The sequence below is a fragment of the Crinia signifera genome, chromosome 8 (assembly GCF_055691185.1).
Source record: "Crinia signifera chromosome 8, ASM5569118v1, whole genome shotgun sequence".
In the NCBI taxonomy this organism is placed as follows: Eukaryota; Metazoa; Chordata; class Amphibia; order Anura; family Myobatrachidae; genus Crinia; species Crinia signifera.
Genome location: NC_139224.1, coordinates 36,935,429 through 36,955,181, shown reverse-complemented (window position 1 = coordinate 36,955,181; position 19,753 = coordinate 36,935,429). Strand labels below are relative to the sequence as shown.

The following is a 19,753-nucleotide window of genomic DNA, read 5'->3' as shown; positions in this document are numbered from 1 at the left end:
ATTGATGCTAAAATCCCAAATGCCACAAAACACCAATGCTGAAGTGTCTTTAGAAGGCTGAGGGGTGAATTTATGAAGCTTGGAGAAGTGTTATCTATCCCCATAAAGAACGTTATGAGCAAGGTGATAATGGTTCAGCCAATCAGCTACAATATGTAAATTGACAGGTAAGAGCTGATTGGCTGAACCATTATCACCTTGCTCATAACGTTCTTTATGGGGATAGATAACACTTCTCCAAGCTTCATAAATTCACCCCTGAGTTCTCTGCTGTCTTTTTGTGTTGACAGCTTAACTCTCTTTAAATTTCTAGGGGGGGGGGGATGAGGAGGAGGGCTGTGATCGTCGTGTGAAGCTGGACCACTAGGCCCCACTATACAGTATCTACACTAACCAACTTTTTATTATGAAAAATAATCCCCCCCTACCACTCCCCCCACAAATAGATAATAGGCGAATGGGTTGACTTGGGCCATGACTCGGTATTAGTTAAAAAGTATAATTAGAATGTTGCAGCACAGTTACATTATAGTGTTCCCGCTAGGCTGTTTTTTAAAGGGCAAAATGCGCCCTGCCCGTCTCGCAGCGCCCCGCTAAAACAGCTTCACGGGGAAGCCCAGCGTCGCCGTTGACGGCGATGCCTGGCGCTTCCCCGGCAGCACAGTGGATTCGGAGGGGCCGGGCCCGCCCCCTTTGATGACTGTGGCGGCCGGGCCCGCCCCCTTTGATGACATCGGCGGCCCAAGCACGCCTCTCATTACGGCGGCGGCCCGGGCACGCCCACTTCATGACGTCGGCGGCCCGGGCACGCCCCCAGCTGTGACGTCGGTGTGCCCGGTCCGCCCCCCAGCGCCCTGCCCGGTGTCACTCCTAGAGTGAACACTACATTATATATACATACTGTAGCACTTCGACAAGGAAAATATCAGAAAATAAAGACATCCTGAAGCACAGTATTTCGCAAAACAGACACCTGACCCTCCCACCAATAGAAAGATGTGAGAATGAAAAAATACTACCGCATATTAATGACTGTATAACAAGAAATCAAAAATATTAGACCGGCCAGGCCCTCCTCCACAGCAGAGCTAAGTGATTAGCAGTCCCTCCATCATACACGCCAGGATACGCACAGAGTAATCTGTAGAATTGGGATAAAAGTTCCAGCATTAACACTTCAAGCCAGGGGTATGTACCCAGATGGAAGGAGTAGGCAAGTAAGGAGAGCTTTGGCTTCAACTTAACTGCCGAAGCCAGTGGGCGGAGCTGTAGAGAGACCCCGCGTTCAGAAGCTGGAACCACATCAGATGTAATAGGAGATATGTCCATACAGCAGGATATGCCCCAGGATGGCGTAGATATAATGGGTAAGAAAACCCAAGTGTAGGACAAATATTCAGACGGCATCCTCTACTAGGAAGCAAAATATTAACAGAGGCAACAGGAGACATCTCACTTTGATATGATGAAACCTGAAGACACGCAGTACCAGCCTCGGGGACAGCGAGGGACTTCTCGAACTGGCAGGGTGAATCCAGGATATTCGTAGACTCCAATGTGGTATAACACATATATTCAGGATTTATAAGCATATTGACCACATTTCCAAGTTTAGCCATAATCCTCTGGGCAGAGGCATCAATCGCCTGAGTAGCAATTGCATTTGATTAGTAGCCATACAGGGCCGGATTGGGACCAGAAATCGGCCCTGGCATTTTGAGCACACAGGCCCACTTGAAGCAGGCTGGACCATTGCGCGGTGAAGCCGCATGGTAAAAAGGGGCATGACCACATGGAAAGGAGGCATGGCATCACAAAAAGGAGGAATTACACATTATGGAACACACCATTATGTCCATTACATATTATGGAACACACCGTTATGCCCATTACACATTATGGAACACACCGTTATGCCCATTATATATTGCCGCACACTCTAATGCCCATTACACAGTGTGTGCGTGGACTTACCCATAAGGCATATATTTCATGTGTCCAACTTTACTTTTCCTCAAATGGAGTCTTGTATCCGACTATTGAGAACCCCCAAATAACTGGGTTCTCCGTCCCCTCAGGGGTCACCTCCGTGCTCAGACTTTTAATAGCAGGCTTTCTGGGTGCTGTAATTATTAATATTGAGGCCACCGGTGGGTCCGGGACGGAGCACAGGGTAGTCCTGTCAAACTCCTTTCTGTACTTGTCAGTGGTGGAACTAGTGTCTAGTAGGCCCAGGTGCAAACAAATGCCACCAACAAGTGCCACCAACTAGCTGCCCACCAGCCCCAACCAGAAAACACATGACAGTTATACCCCTTTCACACCAGCCTAAATTCCCGGGTTGAGTCCGGGAACAACCCGGTACTACCACTGGTGTGAAAAAGTACCCGGGACAAATTACCAGGCTAATTTTCTGGCAATCCAACCCTGCTAGGTAGCAGGGTTGTTCCAGGGCTCTACCCGGGGACCTGGCTGGTGTAAATGGGGTAGGGTATACTCACCCGAGTTGCCGGTCCTCGGTGTGCTTTCCACCCGGGAATCCACGGGGCGGGCGCAAATGACGGGACAGACACTGGATGATGATGACGCAGCTGTCCGGCGGCAGTGAGGGCGCCGGTGAGCTGTGTCATCTTCATCCGCCGCCTGTCCCGTCATTTGCACCGCCGCCTGTGTGGATCCCTGGCCTGCGCGGAGGACCAGCAACCGGGGTGAGTATTCTTACCACCTCCTGCCCACCTCCGCCGACTGCCCGACGTCATCCCACCGACTGCCAGCCTCCTCCCCACCTCCTGACGGCCTCCTTCCCGTTCCCTTCACACACCAGAAAATGCAGGGACTTTTCTGGTGTGAAAGGGTCCCAACCCGGGAATGTCGAATTACATTCCCGGGTTTGTCCCTGCATTTCTGGTGTGAAAGGCATACCTCCCAACTGTCACGATTCCGTCGGGACAGTCCCGATTTTCGGGTCCTGTCCCGACGTCCCACCCGCGGCAGGCATTGTCCCGCTGCGGGGGGGTGGCAGTTGGGAGACCCCCCAATCTAGTAGAATAGACGCTGTGCGCATGCACACAGCGTCTATTCTCGTATGAAAATGAGGTCGCGGCTAATTAGCATAAGCCGCGCCCTCATTTGCATACGCCCCGCCCCCTTTTCGGGCGCTCGCGCTGCTTTGCCACGCGAGTGTCCCTATTTCATCCGGACACAAGTTGGGAGGTATGTGAAAGGGGTATTAGTACATTGATGCAATGAGTGCGAATGGCTGTGCTCACTTTACAACATCGTCTTCACCACATGACCCCATTTATCCCAAATGCCCCTAGTGTCTCACTACCATGCCCCTCCACAGCAGCATGTTCCTCACTACACAACTTCACTGCACTACATCCCCCTTATACTGTATGCTGTATTACATTACACACTACATCTCTATATTATATCCGCACTATATCAGCACCACACCCAAAAAACACTACATTACTATACTGCTGTATTGTAGTGCTAGCTAGCTAGAGTGGTGGTCTAGATTGCTCACACGAAAGAGGGTGCTGCAAACCAGGGACTGGCTTCTGCCTGGACCAGATTATACATTGTGGGGGCCACAGGGAAACTAAGTAGGCCCCCACCAATAAAAATGATGCAGCCACAGCCTCACTATGCCCCTGCCTAATAGAAATAATGATCCAAAAACCAACATGACTGGCATCAATTATGGGGTACATTGGGGCAGTGGGGCCAGGGATGGTGGTCTCTTGGCAGCTAGGTGCCATCCTTCAGTGCCAGGGTGCTGGGTGAAGCACTCCATCACAGCAGCTGTCATTGCAAAGGGCAGGGGATAGCAATCTAGCATGCACATACTGTACAGTGACATACACAAACACACTGTAAAGTGCAAGTGCTTTACCTGTCAGTACCCCGAATAATCATGCCCTCAGCCACCATCTTTATAGTATTAATACTGTGCAGTGCTTCAAGTTCTGGCTGTTACAGGAAGTTCAACTTCAGCAGCACGCAGCAGCCTGGGCAGGGAGAGTGTAGAGTGGAGTCCCCAGGCATATGAGTCAAACGCCAAACACACATCTATCCCTCTGCTCTGTCATCCCACTCTTCTGGCTACTGCTGCCGCTGGAGCCCTGTTCTATGGGCTGGTGTGGGACCTGACCACTGCTTCTGATCCTCAGTCTCGGCATCGGGGACCGGGGCTCTCAAAGCAACAATGCCAGCCTGGGATCCTCCTCACCCACACACAAAATTGGCCCACAAGGCCATCGGCCCTTCTGGCATTTGCCCGAAGTGCCAGATGGCCAGTCCAGCACTGAAAGGCAGTGACTTCCTATTGGAAGTCCGACCTGCCAGTCACCCAAGGTGGTCTCTTCCTCCAGGATGCTTCTACGGGCTGCTGTGACGTCAGCCCATAAAAATGCGTTATGCGCAAGCGCAGTACCGAGGATGATACTGCACATTTGCCAGATCCGGGACCATGAATATGCTTCTATGGACTGTTGCCGAAGCAAAGCAACCCATAGAGGCGGATCCGATACGATTTCCCGGCGGTCGGGATCCCGGCGGTCGGAATCCCGACACTGGAATCCCGACCGCCGAAATCCCGACAAGGGGGGGACATGGATCGCCCCCCCTTGCGGGCTCGCTGCGCTCGCCACGCGGCGGGCCCGGTGCCTCGCTACGCTCGGCACGCTATTTTATTCTCCCTCTATGGGTGTCGTGGACACCCACGGAGGGAGAAAGTTTCGGGATTCCGGCGGTCGGGATTCCAGTGTCGGGATTCCGACCGCCGGGATCCCGACCGCCGGCAAATTAACCGCATCCCATAGAGGCTGGGCGCCAGCACATGCGCAGTACCAAAGAAGCTACCTACTGCGCATGCACCTGTCCCACGGCCGCACAGGGGTCGGGACCGGCAGCGGGGACCCGCAGGTACTAGCAGGGGGTGACAGGGACCAGCAGCGGCGGCAGTGGAGGGGTGGGGCGGCACCGTGGCCAGTGGCAGCCCCTCTCCTCCACAGAGCTAAGAGTCTCCACTGAAAATAAATTATAGACATTGCCTTGTCCCAGGACTTCATAATGATTTCTGCTGTCCCTGGGTATTCTTTGGTTATCACCCTTTGGGGTAAATTTACTAATATCGGAGTTCTATTGAAGATGGGATGTTGTTATTATCTTCTGTAAGGTGCTAAATAAATAATAAGTAGAATCTGATTGGTTACTATGGGCAACATCCCATTGTCAATAGAACTAACATCTTAGTGATACCCCTTTCACACAGAAAATGAAATACCCGGGAATTTCATTAAATACACGGGTCCTTTTTCTGGGTGAAAGGGCACACCCGTGTCGTAAATCCCGTGTCTCCGACCCTGGAATTGACCAGGGTCGAGGACACGGGATTTATAACCCGTGTTGACCCTTTGACACAGAAGAAATACCCGTGTTATTCAGCAAATTACCGGGTAGAAATTTTCAACCAGGTAATTTGTTCTTCTGTGTGAAGGGGGGTCAGGCTGCTCCCGGCAAAATGACACGGTATTTGCCAGGATTTTCAGACTTTTCTGTCTGAAAGGGGTATAAATTTACCCCATAGGGCGAGATGTATCCAGCTTTGGGAAGAGATAAAGTGGAGTGAAATAAACTACCAACCAATCAGCTCCTGTCGTTTATTAAATGCAGCTTGCAAAATGGCATTTAGGAGTTAATTGGCTGGTACTTTGTCTCTCTCCACTTTATCTTTCTCCAAGGTTTGGTATATCTTGCCAATAATCAAAGAAAAACTTCTTAGGGGTTATACTGGGGTCTTAATAATGGAGGGTAACCCTGGGTGGTTGCCACGACTGTGGAAATAAAGCACATTTTATGCTCTCTGTCCTATTGCTCGCTTATAAAAAGTTAGCAATAATTTACCTCACACTGCGTGGCTTAATGACATCATCGTGGCTTAATGACATCATCATCATGGTATCCTTTTGTTGGAAAGTCTTCCCAGTTTCCAACAAAAGGATGTTTGTTGATGAAAGAACTGAGGATTCTGTCATCAGTAATATGGCAGTAATATGTAAATACAAACCAGGTCTACAGTAACTCAGTTTATACTCTACAGCACAGTTTCTCAAACTCTGTCCATGTTTTGCAGGTCTCTTCACACAGGGCCGGATTAAAGAAGGGCAAAGGGGGTCAGTACCTCTGGGCCCCCTCTAGCTAGGGGGTCCCTGTGGTTGGCATGTATTTTAAAATATGTATGTATTTTTTTTTAGCTAAAGGTTTTTTTGTGCATGGGAGTGGGGTAGTGCTGCTTTTTATGTGTAATATTCTCCCATGCAAGGGGGACCCCCTGCCTAAAGTGCCCTGGGCCCCGAAAGCTTATTCTGCCATTGTCCTCACAGAATCGTAAGGGAAAAAATTTGTTCCACCTGTGGACTTTTACAATGTGTCAATGAGTAATGAATGCACCTGCCAGGTGACCTGGAAAATGTGAACTGCGTGGGGTCCTGAGGACCAAGTTTGAGAACCTCTGCTCTTACTGCTGGAGATTGCAAATTGTACAATAACTTATCAGTACATATGTGAGTCCTTCCATTCTTACATTACTCTAATATAAACATAAATCCTCCATTCCATTTTTTAATAAAGTTATTATGTACACAATGCTACAAACAGACAACAGATAACAGACGCATAAGTCCATACATCATACAGAAATAGACAATAACAGCTGTTAGTCAAAAATACATGTCCGATAAGCATAACTGGAATAACACTTATCACAAAAATTATAATTAAAGGAAGAAATTATCAACAAATAAATTATCATTAAACAATCTGTCTCATGTCTGTTCCTCAAAATCCCCCAAACTTTCTGTTTAATTGTTTTAAAATGTTCCTTCAAACAACCCACTCCTTAACTAACCAACAGAAATAAAAATAAAAGGCATGATGACTTCCGGTGGGCGGGGCATCAAGTATGGCCGCTTTTTAGTTGAGCTCCTGAGGGGACCTGAAGAATCTATAGTCATCCGCATCTTCTAAACTTATTTTGATCTTACAAGTAACACCATTTGAAAGATTACTCACTGCGGATTTGATTGATACCATAAAGACCTCAGGAGACTGTATTTCCACCGGAGTCCGGCCACATAAGAGGGTGGCCTGCATGACCGCCGGGACTTCTGGCGCGAAAAATGGCGTGGGAGTGAGCCCCTGTTACTGTACTTGAGGACTCTCTGACAACTATAGCTGGGGTTCCTGTTGGTAACAGTATACCGGTAGCCTACCCCCCCAAAAGCAGAAGAGGTGCAGAACCTTATTGAACTCCTCCTGTGAGAGGACAGCACGACACGGCAGACGCAGACTCCTTATCACGCGGTAAGCCAAAGTCTCTCAACATTACCACTGTGCCGCGGAGCAGGTTACAGAGATAACCGTGTGAGCGTTCCATGAGCTATTGATGCCTGTATGGAAAGGTGTAGGAAGCTCTCCTAGGACACACTTGCGGTGATTATTATCCTCCCTTGGACAGTGCCGCGATTGGGACCCCCACCCCAGGAAAGGAATCAACGGCTCCCTGTATAACAGACTGCGGGACTTCTATACAGCTGTATAATTCAACCAGCGTTACCCTCCACACTGTTCCTTCGCAAGCTGAGCAAAGCATAATCATTCATTTACACACAACGGCCCCAGACTTCAACCATCTGATGTTGGTCCGCACACCCAGAGAGGAGGACTGGTGGGGAGTTTGCTGAATACAGTAGGTGGCAGACAACGTGGGAACACATTGGATTTGGCAGCGGAGCTAAGATACAGCGTATGTTCTGAATGCTACCCTCTTCTCCCATCCCCTGGATATGTTATCTGACACAGCATATACCATTTAAGTAGTGGTGAAGCAAGGCTCCGCATATCCACCCTGATTAACAACAGTAAAAGCAGCGGTAGGACTGGGACTAGTAACGGTGTTACTATATACTGCTTCTGTTCAGTGAACTGTGTCTTGCCCTTGGGCAGATTATCATTACCCTGTTCCTATTTTGTTGGGATAACATTGGACTTAAACGGGGAAAAATTCCCTCACAAAAGTTTGTATTGTGAATAAACTGCCATATATTCATTAGTCACTGATAACCTTTCTATCCCTCCTTCTATACAATCCCGAACGGCAAGTGTCCTAAATCCTCTCCATTCTATAGTGCAGAGACATATGATCTAATGGTAGTGTTCTTGTGCTGTTAAGATAAATGTTAGGAATTTTTATGACCTCTCTAACAGCCATCTGATATCAGTGTTTCTTTTTGGACCTCTCCGTAGGGCTTGACTGATTGCTACTGACAGATAAGCCAAATTTATGAGCTAATTAACTCTCTCATACGGTTTGTTCTAAAACTCCTGTTAAACTATAATTCCATTATTGGGTATACAATAGGCAAAGAAAATATGTCCAGACACGTGAATATTGATTCTACTAAGTTTTTAGCCCAAGTGGTGGCTGAATTATCGCAGATTTTACTACCCTATTTTGACAAGAAAATTAACCAGATTACTGAACTTGTTAATGGAGTATTGGTTCCTCCAACAGATTGTAATACTGGTAAAGACACACCTGGTATAGTTCAAACTGACAACTTCTATGACGCTGACCCTGAATATGCCATTGATGATAACGCTCCACTTACTCATGTAGATGTTATTCACAACATGGCTCAGAGAGATGCATCAGCAGCACAGATGGTGCAGGACAAGTCGGAGGGTTCTCTAGAAATGACCCCTTCTTGTATCCCCCAGACAATACTGACCACAGACGATGTACACAACTCTGCTTTGTACAGTCCTGAATCCTGCACAACTAGAGAGACACCAGCAACACAGATAATGCAGGACAAGTGGGGGGTGTATTTAGGATTGACCCCCTATTATGTTCCCCAAACAACACTGGTCATCAATGGTGTACACAAATCTGCTTTTTACAATCCTCAGTCTTTACACCCTCTCATGCGTATATTGCACCTACTCCCTACCTTTATAGGAGCGGTTACATAAGTGAATTCTTAGTTTACACCATTATGACTTCTTATCATCAGACCCACTTTTGAGACTTGACTATGCCACGGACTCACCATTTGAAAGATAGAAATATTGTGTTCTCCTGTTTTCGTTTATTCTGTTTGTAACATAAATTCCACATGGCTCTATGATAAAATATTTCATATAATGGACCCTATAACTTGATTGCAATAGACGAAAGCCCACTAGAATTGTTTTCATTTATTTCTGATTCCGTTTCGTACTATACACAATATAGTTTAGCACTCATTATACTCCAATAGTATAATGTTTGGACATGGATTGTAAATACAATCCCTGTTCCCTTTTATTGGTTTGGTAAAATTGGAAAACAAGGTGTTTAGAAGCAGAGCATGGATGACTATTACACATCTGTAAACCAGTTGATTACATTTATATGTTGGACTAAATTCCTTTTACAGTGCATGTACCGTAATTTAACAGAATACTGGAGCAATTTGTGATTTTACAACATCTAATTTAATGTTGAGTTACTATTTTGTTTTAGTGTTGTACTGTCTGATACTATGCGTACTGTATGCTTCAATAAAAAAAAAAAATAAAAAAAAAAAAATAAAAGGCATTCTCAACGGAGACATTACGTACCACATAAAATACATATGTTAGCTGGCTGATAAAAAAAAAAACAATATTCACAAACTAATACCAAAATATTGAATACAGTAAATACTATAATACTACATTTAAAGAAAAAGGTGACTGAGGAAAGAATACCAATCTGAATCCGCAGGAAGGCTAACGGAGTACATTTACTGGACATTCAGACGTGGGTTGAGCGGACACCTAGAATAAACAGATAGGGCCGGATGTACTAAGCTTCAAAAGTGATAAAATGGAGAGTGATAAACAGCCAGCCAATCAGCTTCTACCTGCCATGTCCCAGACTGTGTTTGAAAAATGGCAGACAGGAGCTGATTGGTTGGTTGTTTATCACTCTCTATTTTATCACTTTTGAAGCTTAGTACATCTCGCCCATAGTAACATACCTCCCAACAGTGGGGGAGTTGGAAGTCCCCCCTGACGCCCATAAATAGATGCTGTGAACATGCGCAGCTATTCATGCCCCACAGTGCCGAAAACAGGGGGAGTGGCCTCACAGGAGCATAGTGAGTATAGGCCATGCCCATTTAGATCGACCACACCCCCAACATTTTCGGTTCGCCATTGGCACGTGTGTGGCCGTCCCTCCTCCCGAAACCTCAAAGTTTAGAGGTATGTAGTAATTATAAAGTATAGATTGAGAGGCAAAGTAATCTGGCCCAAACCACTGAGACCATGCAAATCTGGAACTGGCATTATTACTGTATATACATGTTTTTGATGAATAATAGAGTCATTCACCAGATATTGAGGAAGGGTAGGGACATGCACACATTGCGCAAATATTTTTAACATATCGTATTTCCCATTTATTCAACACATCCATCTCACTAGTGTGATGAATGTATATATGTTATAGTGGGAGGTTATAGGTTGTACAGTGTAATATTACATATTGCCTTCATGGAAGGTGACAGAGGCTTTCATGGAGAGCAGAATGATTAATAGTTAAAGAATGAACTATATTCCCCCACCGGAGGGAAATGGTTTGGACTGCCCAGAGAAAAAAAATGAATTGCAGGGCAAACGCAAATACCCTGTTCAGAGGGGTTAATAGACTTGTGACAGTTAACATGGATCAATAAAGCTGGGGTGCTCGTGGGCAGCGCGAGCCCCGTTTTTGCCCGCCTAAAGAGAAAGGAGATAAAAGGGACTGCTGAGCCGTTGAGGGCGCGCGGTGTTCCCTCAGTGAGAGAAAAAGAGGAGAGATACGGCAGAGCTGCGCAGCCGGAGAGGTAGCAGAAGCTGTGCTGAGAGCGGCGATATACTTACCAGCGTGTCCGGAGACTACACAGCGACTTCGGTCACAGCAGAAAAGATCTCTGGAGTGTGGTATCGGAGAGCCCGACAGTGTGTCCCGGGGGAGCGGCGTCATCACCGGGCGGAAGCTAGTTGATCCCCGCTTACAGGTCGAGTCCGGCGCGTCATCGCTGGGCAGGGCAGAGAGGCGGGCCGGAAGCCTTCCAGACGGCAGCAGAGGCGGAGGCTGGGCGTGAGGGGCGCGGTGAGTGAGTGATGCTCCAGCCCGATTTGTAATTCAATACCTCTCTCGGCAAGCCCCCGCAAAATACACACTTAGTGACAGCAGATTATAGGCCCTATTAAGCAGTCTCGTTCCTCTCCAGGCCAGTTTACCACACAGTGCACAGAGCAGCTTAACCAAGCCAGAGTGACAGCTTGCCATCCATACACTGTAGCATTCCACAGCGTCTGTCCACAGCTCACCAGTAATAGATACTGCCAGCAAGTTGAATAAAGTGGGCATCAGTGCAGTTTTGCTAAGTAAAGTAAAGAACAGTACAGCTGCTTATTAATATACAGTGGTCTTACATTAAACAAGCATTCTACTGTCAGGTTTAATAGGGATATCTATGAGTGGACAAGGTTAGCTGCACAGCAATTGTTAGTGACAGCACATAGCCAGTGCAGACTATCACCGCTGGTACACAGTAGCTCAGCTCAGTCGGAGTGACAGCGCATCACCCATATCACGGTTGCAAAATACAGCTGAAAATCTGTTGTTAACCATCTCCGTACAGTTGGAATCAGCGCAGCTTAGTTATACACAGAAGAGCACAGTATAGCTGCTGATTAAGGAATACCAGCTGTGTCTTGACAAGCATCCTGCTGTCGGTTTAATCCAGCAGTGGACAAAAAAATAGACGTCTAGCTTTTGAGGCACTGTTCCAGTGTAATAGTTCACGACTGTTAATCTCAGTGTACTGCATAAGCAAATTCTATAGCCACTTCTTTGGCAGATTACGTATAAGCTGAGATCCCTCAGGAAGGGGTATACTTGTCAAGCGAGAAACAGTCAGGGTCAAGAATAACAGAACTGAGTGGCTAAGCCTAAGGAGTAACCAACACAAGTGAAGCTTGATAAATTTGTATTATTTAGATACTTATCTTGGGGTTTGCTCGCTTCTACATATATATATATATATATATAACAGGCTAAACCCGGCTGACAAGAAGCCAGGGGACGCCTAAGAAGACGTTATAATCGCCCTAGCTGACATAAGGAAACTACTACATATCTACTAGAAACAGGGAAACACTTCGTAGCATACAGGAGAGAAATTATATAGTAAGCACCAGGGGCTAAACCCGGCTTCCGTTGGGCCAGGGGACGCCTCCAACAAGAGACAGGGAAACACTTCGTAGCATACAGGAGAGAAATTATATAGTAAGCACCAGGGGCTAAACCCGGCTTCCGTTGGGCCAGGGGACGCCTCCAACAGGATCTTCAGAGTAGGAGATACAGAGTTACAACGACCAAAGTAGGAAGAGTCAGGGCAGGAAATTACAGTCAGCTTACCTCTACGTCTACTATAGTTGGTGTTCAGCAGCCCAACCTAAAAGAGAACAGTTCAACTTTGAAAACATTTTATATAACGGTTGAGACACGTTTAGACAACTCTAAGTTTCACATAAGTATACCTTATTGCGCAATAAGTCATAAATACTTGGTCTGTGTGTTATTATATACTTACAGTGTAGAATAACTAAGCGTTGTTGAATTTACCATTGTTAGATTCTAGCGTCAAAGGTAAGATAATATGTTATGTTTATTGTAAGAGCCTGACAAGCGAGGAAACCAAGTGGAGAACAGACAGGTTCCGGTTTAATAAAAAGTTGCATTGAAATAGTAGTGTATTTCATGTGATTACTCCTGCGAGAGGAAAATTACACTGTAATATTGTCTATTTAATATATTGTTTAACGTATAATAAAAGAAAAACCAGTCTTTGAAATCTGACGTGTAATCCTTGAAGAAGAAAGAACCATCTACATACTTACCTAGGAAAATTCTATCTGGGATTTCACACTAGCCCCAATAATACACATTATACAATGAAAGGGGTATTCCAGTGGCTGCCAAGATAATCTTAAAAGTACCATCAACTGCGTTACACTTGGAGCAAGTAGCAAATTGTCTTCTGCCAAATTTAACTTAATCCACAGGCGTCATATACGTTCTGTGTATGACGGAGAGTTGTATTTGTTGAAACCGAATAGATTGGGGGCTGTTCTTGGAAAGTCTCTCGCCAAGTCCCATTCATCATCACTCATGGCTCCCAAGTCGCCCTCCCATACCCCACGCAAAGCTGTCCAAGGATCTATATGGCATTTGGAAAGAAGGAAGATGTAAGCCTAAGAAACAGCATTAACACTACCCCAAAAAATAACAAATGATTTAATGAGAAAAGGAGAAATAGACGGTGCCACACCCTTAAATTGAGAAGTGTATGTCTAAGCTAAGATATCTATAGAAGAGAGAATTAGACAATCTGAATTCATCCTTCAATTGTTGGAAGGACATTTGGATACCATCACAGTATATCTGGCCCAGTGCTACATCCTCCATTCCTTTTACCAGCTGTGGAATAATTAACCTTTAGCATGTGCATTAGGTAGGGAGTAAACCGAACTCACAGGAGATGTTGGATGTCCTCATATGGCAGTAATCTAAATTACAGCTTTCTACTCTGACCAGATCGCTTAGAAAATAACCCTACATCGCTGTGTGTGTAGGGGCCAGTGCAAGCAGTGCGCTGCCCAGCACAGCACAGCCCAGCGCAGCGCTACCACCAGTAGAATGAAAAATTAACAGGGACCATCAATATCGTCAACACTGGCACTGTCAGCATGTTCAGCACACAGCGCTGACAGCTCGCTGTGTGCTGAGCGACAGCGCTGTAGCTGAGCCAACATAGCAAATTTAGGGCCTATAACTCTGCAATGCTAAATAAATCTACATATACAGTAGAGTACACTTGTAACTAACTCACACCAGGAAGAATACCGTTTTCACTAGGGATAAGCGGTTCGGACCCCAAGGAATAATATCTCAGTCTGGCTGAGCCGCACCTCGGGTGTTCCCACCAGACTTTTATACCCAAACGAGGTGGAATGCCATCTTCCGGGCTTCAGATTCTCATGAGACTTGCATCCCATATAAGGTTTAGATATATATATATCAAACGATGAATCATATGGATAAATGTATTGGATTCTTTTGGTGTGTTAAGATAATTTATTTAAATGTGCATGCCATAAAATAAAAATAAAGGTGCCCATACACGTACCGATTGTACAGTACGTTTTGTGCTAAAATAGCATTGCATCGCATGCGTTGTGCATGCAATGTGCGTGCGATGTGATCAAAAGACAGTATGTGGTACTATGATGCTGGCCTTACCCCACTGTTTGATGATGATACTGTGACTGCTGGCCATAACCCCACAGTCAAAATTGGTGAAACCCCTTGGGGTTTGAAATGTACACTATACCCCTAGTTGAATTCCCTGAGGGGTGTAGTTTGCAAAATGGGGTCACTTGTGGGGGGGTTCCACTGTATTGGTGCTTCGGGGGTCTTGCTAATGCGACATAGCACCCACCAACATTCCACCAGAATCTGAGCTGCAAAATCCAAAAATCACTCCTTCCCTTCTGAGTCCTGCCATGCACCGAAATGGTATTTTTTGGTCACATGTGAGGCATTGCCGTACTCGGGAGAAATTGGGGCACAGATTTTGGGGTACTTTGTCTCCTTCATTCCTTGTGAAAATGAAAAATTTGGAGCCAGAACTGCATTTTTGTGTAAAAAAATTAATTTTTCATTTTCACTGCCCAGTTGTACCACAATTGGTGAAACCCCTGGGGGTTTGAAATGTACACTATACCCCTAGATGAATTCCCTGATGGGTGTAGTTTGCAAAATGGGGTCACTTGTGGGGGGGTTCCTAACTTTTAGCATCTTATGGTGCCTAGAAACCTACATGGTGCCTAAAAAATAATCTCATAAAAAGGAGGCTCCAAAATCAAGTAGGTGCTCCTTCTATTATGAAGCCTATGGTTTGGTCAACGTGCACACTAGGGCCACATATAGGATATTTATGAAAACAAAAGAATTGGGGGAATCAATTTTTAGTCACATTTCTCTAGTAAAATCTACTGTGTTCCTTAGAAAAATGTATTAAAATTGCAAATCTGCAAAAAAAATGAAATTTTGAAATTTCACCTACACTTTTTTTTAATTCCTGTGAAACACCTAAAGGGTTAACAAACTTCCAAAATGCTGTTTTGAATACTGTGAGGGGTGCAGTTTTTGAAATGGCATCATTTATGGGGGTGTCTCACATACAAGTCCCTCAAAGTCACATCAGAACTGAACTGGTCCCTAAAAAAATCAGTGTTTGAAATTTTCTTGAAAATTTGAGAATTTGCTATTCATATTTTAAGCCTCCTAGTGTCCAAAAAAATTAAAAGGAGGCTGAAATAATGATGGAAACATAAAGTAGACATATGGTCTATGTTAGTTATTAACTATTTTGAGTGGTATGATTATTTGTCTCACAAGCAGAAAATTTAACATTTTGAAAATTGCTAAATTTACGACATTTTGGTATTTTCACAAAAAAAACACAGACTGTATCGACCAAAATTTACCACTAACTTGAAGTACAATGTGTCACGAGAAAACAATCTCAAAATCACTGGGATAAGTAAAAGCAAAAAAAAGTTATCCCCACTTAAGTGATACCTGTCAGATTTGAAAAAAAGGGCTCTGTCAGGAAGGCAAAAACAGGCTGCGGCGGGAAGGGGTTAATATGTGTGTGTCCAGGCTACTCCCTGTCCTGGAGAATTTCCTGATTCATAACTAAATTGTTGTGCAGCCATAAAACAATATATAGTGCAATCATAGGCGTGCGCAGCCCATTTTATTAGTAGGTGCACAATTGGAGGGGCATTTCTATCACCACCCACTGGGCGTGTATCACCGCCCACTGGGCGTGTCTATCACCGCCCACTGGGCATCAATGCAAACTATATTAAATACAGTGTTGGCAGGAACTCACACAGATGATTTATTTGTATATAACAAAGCAGTAATATCACAGGTGTCACGCAGCAGATTCCGTTACAGTGTCTTATATAGCGCAGCACATTCCGTTACAGTGTCTTATATAGTGCAGCAGATTCCGTTGCGCTTTGCAATAGTAGACAGTGATAAAACAAACTGGGTAACAACAGGCAGACTTGGAGGTGAGAGGGCCCTGCTGCAAGCTTACAATCTATAGGGATATAGGAGGGAAACACAAGGACAGGCACCAGTAATAGCATAGCTTGTATGTCCCGAGGGGAAGCTATATGATACATAAGTGCCTCAGAGGGTTATGCGTATGGAACTTAAATATGATAGGCTTGCCTGAAAGGTGTTTTTCAGGGACCGCTTGAAAGAAATAATAGTATTATTTAAGCCCCATACACACTAGGCCAATTTGGTCACAATATCGCTCAGAAAGGGCTTTCTGAGCGATATTGTGAACAATATCGCCTAGTGTGTACACTGTACATCAGTGGTATCAAACTCATGGCCCTCCAGCTGTTGTGGAACTACACGCCCCAGCATGCCCTGCTACAGTTTTAGCAATGCATTATATAAAATCTGTGGCAGGGCATGCTGGGACGTGTAGTTCCACAACAGCTGGAGGGCCATGAGTTTGACACCACTGCTGTACATCATTAACGACCATCTTCATCGTCTAAACATGCTCGGACAAGGGAGTCCTCATTAATGACAGTCATGCTACAGCACAGCCGTCACTTCCACCTGCCATCGGCTCCCTTGCAACCAGCATCACCAAGTGTGCATATGACTATACACTTGCCGATGCTGACTATACACTTGCCGATGCTGATGCATACCACTTTACATTAGATGCGCACCAGTGGTGCCTCCAGCAGAGCACCATTGGCGCACTACCTGTAGGGGTCCCCTCCCATCACCCCCATTCCCCCTCACCCCCTGTCGCTCATACCCGGAGCTCCCCTGCCACCAGCCGCCATTCATAGTGACGTAGGAGGCGAAACATCCCAGAGCCTGCCGCCTGTGTGATGACTGACAGGCGGCAGCAGGGGAGCTAGCTTTGGCGTACTAACCCAGGAGGGGAGGTGAGGGGGGGGGGGGGCGGAAGCTTCCTAATATCTGTGGTGTGTTTTGCTGGGGCAGGACAAACCTGCCCTAGTAGGTTTGTCCTGCCCCAGCAAAACCAACAACTCTGGGGGTTAATTGCTAATTTTTCACTTATGAATAAAAACCTAACCTAGCTTGCTTCTTCCTAGGAGGAACACTACAGGCAGCCAGGTCACTCACGCTGGCTGGCTCCTACTGGTGGTGGATCAATGGATCATTCACTGCAGTGCCTCTGCTGCCAGCCCAGGGCGCGTGCTGCTGCTGGGCTTGCTCTCTCAGGCAGCAGGAGGACGGCGGGAGCGTGGGCAGGAGGACGGCGGGAGCACGGGCAGGAGGACGGCGGGAGCGCGGGCAGGAGGACGAGTGTGCGGTGCGACGTCACCACGTCTGTGTGTGACGTTTATAGAGGCGGGCCGGGGGATAATGTATTGTGAATGGAGCTCACTGAGCTACAGTGCTCAGCCCACGTCCCGGCCAGCGCTTCCAGGCTGGAGATCGGCAGTGGGCAGCGGCGGCGGCAGGCAAGTAAGACTGTCCTGACCGCCGCCGGCTAATAACTGTGCTGCATTTGAAACATTTTGCGTGCAATCGCGTGGGGGTGCCGGCGGGCATTAGGAGGTGCCTGTGCACCCCCGGCACCCCCCGTGCGCACGCCTATGAGTGCAATCCATTTTCACAGCATAATAGGGCCACCATTAGTAACTCAGTTCTATAAGGGCCACACATAGATGGCCCAAGGAGGTAAATCAGTAACCATGAAATGATTCCCATATAAGATGTCCGAGTATTATGGGCACATTTAAACTGAATTTAAACTGAACACCAAACTTTGCCTCTGATTTTATCAACATCTTTAATACCCTATACCATACACCAATGGGTATTCGGTCCGTGGGGCTGCAATGTCTAGGTCGACAGTGACTAGGTCGACCTCTAATGGTTAACAGTGACTAGGTCAACGCCTAAAATGGTCGACATACCATAAGTCGACATTGACACTCAAAAGTTTGAGATGAGTTTTTCATGTTTTTTTCGTTTAGACCAACTTTGTTCATACTTTTTATCCAAGCAGGCATAGAGTGAGAATATAATAGGGGGGTCCGTGACACTTATATGGTGCCCAAGTCGACATATGCCAACACAGACAGCAAAAAACGTGCAAAAATTGCATAGACCTTTTGAACTTCGGCCATGTCCATTTCAATCTTAAGCTTGTGTCGACCTGTCAATATCGACATACTGTATGGTATGTCGACCATCTTTAGGTGTCAACCTTGTCACTGTCGACCATTGACCGATGTCTCCGCTCTTGTTAAATTAAGCCCTTGACCCTCCTGAGACAATTTGAGAAGGAAACTAGATGGCAAGGATCTGCGACTGCAATGCAAGGCACACGGGAACATGCCTCACTTCACAATCGCAGGTAAATGACATGCAATGTTCCACTTTTTATGCGATCCGTCACAGGAATGCATTGCAATCGCATAAAAAGTGGCCATATCGCACTAGTGAATGGCTGCCTTAAATCTGCTCTGTGCTTTAGTTAAACTGATGCACCACGGGCCTAAAGATTCTGTTTGTATGTCATTAATTTATGATTATTCCCATCCTGTGCATAAATCAGAGAAGGGATCAGTGGGTCTGCAGATGTAAAGAGATTTTCTGGATTTTCTATGAAAATTGTTTTAGATGCTTATATTAAAATGAACAAAATGTTGGTTACTACCTCATAAATGGAGACACACAAAAGAATTCTACACAGACCGTACTTTCCCCCCAAATTATTCATTACTGGTGAGGCACCTACCTCTAATTGCTATAAATGTGGACTCCTGATGCAGATATCATACACCGGGGCAGATGTATCACCTTCCACTCTATCTCCACTTTGGGCCTTATTTTGGGTCACTCTCTCCCCCATGCACGAGGGATCTATGTTTTAATTCTGCGCCTGCGCATTTCTGCACATGTGCATATGCTGGGCACGAGCGGCCTTGGTGAACTGCTAGTTTGCCTTCCCGTTTGCACCTAACAGTGGGGGAAGGAGGCGTGGAGCGGCAGCAATGGGCTGCGCCCATGGGAACGCCCAGCATTTCATAGGTGTTCCCATGAAAACGCTGAGCGTTCCCATGGAACTTAGGCAGTGAGACATTACTGGATGTCAGCTGCCCGTCCTGTTCCTGTACAGGGAGCATGAATTATTGAATTATTTGGCCCCCACACCCAAGGCTGCGAATGGATGTTTATGCAAAAAAAAACGATACTGTCACAATAGAGGTCACCTGACCCATTGCCCATATCCTTGTTTTAGCCCAAATTTTCTATTCTATTTTTTATGGATTGGACAGAAACCTCTACATGTAAAGAGAAGATGACCAAGAAATTCTGTGTATGAATGTATGGCTTCCATAAGCCTGTACACTGACGAGCGGTTTAAAGGAAGCGTTAAAGAAAAGTTTCCATTTAACCTCTTGCATACTTTCCAACATGACCCTCTAGGAGAGTCACAATGCTCTGTTCCTGGACTTCCCTGGTAATGTAGGATTGCCATCACCTGTGGTGAAACACCTTTCTTATCAATTACCT

The 19,753-nt window shown here is 45.9% G+C and overlaps 1 long non-coding RNA gene across 1 annotated transcript in view; it reads right to left on the bottom strand.

Moving 5' to 3' along the window:
- Positions 1-3,979, bottom strand: part of LOC146026982 (uncharacterized) — a 43,883-nt gene extending 39,904 nt beyond the window's left edge. The window contains exon 1 of the long non-coding RNA XR_014454612.1: positions 3,902-3,979. This is a non-coding gene — a long non-coding RNA (uncharacterized LOC146026982). The remainder of the gene's footprint in view (positions 1-3,901) is intronic.
- Positions 3,980-19,753: the final 15,774 nt, after the last annotated feature.